At 39.0% G+C, this 1511-nt stretch overlaps 1 non-coding gene across 1 annotated transcript; it reads right to left on the reverse strand.

Moving 5' to 3' along the window:
• Positions 1-1201: 1201 nt before the first annotated feature.
• Positions 1202-1308, reverse strand: LOC141699504 (small nucleolar RNA R71). Its single transcript, XR_012565963.1, has one exon. It is a non-coding gene; the product is annotated as a small nucleolar RNA R71 (small nucleolar RNA).
• Between the last annotated feature and the right edge of the window lie 203 nt (positions 1309-1511).

Here is a 1511-nt window from a genome sequence, read left to right on the forward strand (position 1 = left end):
TTCTTGTCTTATATGCGTAGCTAACATATAAGATAACGTGTTAATCTCTATTGAAGCGACATTGAATATCGATTGAAGCGACAGTGAATATAGAGGTTTAGAACTTGCCATGCTAGCATAGGTTCATGTATTTGTTATGCATGATTCGTAGGTAATTTTAACCATCTTACTTGCCCTATGTAATCACGATAGAGAACTTGCGCATTAAACCGTTATTTTTTCAATTCTTATAGGCATATAAGGACTAAGCATAATTGGTGTCTATTCAACTTCTATCTCTTTTGTGGATGCTTGGTAGTAGGGTATTCGTACAACGAAAGTTGGCGTTTACTAGTTTCGTGTTATCTGATTAATATCATCACCATTACATGCTAAGGTTAAGAACAATAAGGCTATTAAATGAAGTATTTAATGAAGTTAGAATCCCATGTTTGTCATATATAGTAATTCAACCTCAATTCTCTTAGTTAATGTTACTTAATATAATCTCTTAGTTTAATAAAAACCCAATTTGTTATATGTCTTAGCATTGAGCGATAACCATACATTGTTGTATAGGTGCATAAATTGAACTTAACCTAAACCAGTCTCTGTGGGAATGAATCTGATTTATATTTATACTACTTACGAACGCGTATACTTGCGTGAATTTTAGCGCGTGTTTTCGCCCTAACAAGTTTTTGGCGCCGCTGCCGGGGAATCGGTGTTAATTTTTAGTTTATGTGCCTGTCATCAGTGGTCGTTAAAGTTCAGTGACTCAGATTCTTTTACTTTCACGGTTTATTTATTTGTGTTTCAGTTACTCAGTACAATGGGAGATCCAGCAGCACGAATGAAAGCCTTGATGGATTTTTCTCAACCCAAGATTAATGAAATTCAATCTAGCATTGTCGGGCCAGCTATCACAGCTAATACCTTTGAGATCAAGCCTGGCATAATTCAATGGGTGCAGAATTCAATCCAATTTGGGGGTTCTCCAACGGAAGATCCCAATATGCGCATAAGGGATTTCATTGAGATCTGCGACACCTTCAAGTTCAACGGTGTTTCCGAAGATGCTGTGAAGCTGAGACTATTCCCATTCTCTCTGAGGGACAAGGCTAAGAGCTGGTTACACTCTCTACCAGCTAGTTCGATTACTACTTGGGAAGATCTTGCTTAGAAGTTTCTTACTAAATTCTTCCCTATGGCGAAGACAACTGCAATGAGGAATGCTCTTACTCAATTTGTGCAACAAATGGGGGAATCTTTGTGTGAAGCTTGGGAGTGCTACAGGGAGATGCTTAGGAAGTGTCCTCATCATAGAATGCCTAATTGGATGATCATCAATTGCTTTTACAATGGGTTGGGAGCACAGTCCAGACCCATGCTCGATACAGCATCAGGTGGAGCCTTATGGGCGAAGAGCTATGAGGAAGCTTATGATCTAATTGAACTGATGGCTGCTAATGAATATCAGTATCCAGCCCAGAGATTGCCACAGAGCAAGGTAGCGGGAGTTTTTGAAGTGG

This window comes from Apium graveolens, chromosome 11, assembly GCF_009905375.1.
Source record: "Apium graveolens cultivar Ventura chromosome 11, ASM990537v1, whole genome shotgun sequence".
NCBI classification, from domain to species: domain Eukaryota; kingdom Viridiplantae; phylum Streptophyta; class Magnoliopsida; order Apiales; family Apiaceae; genus Apium; species Apium graveolens.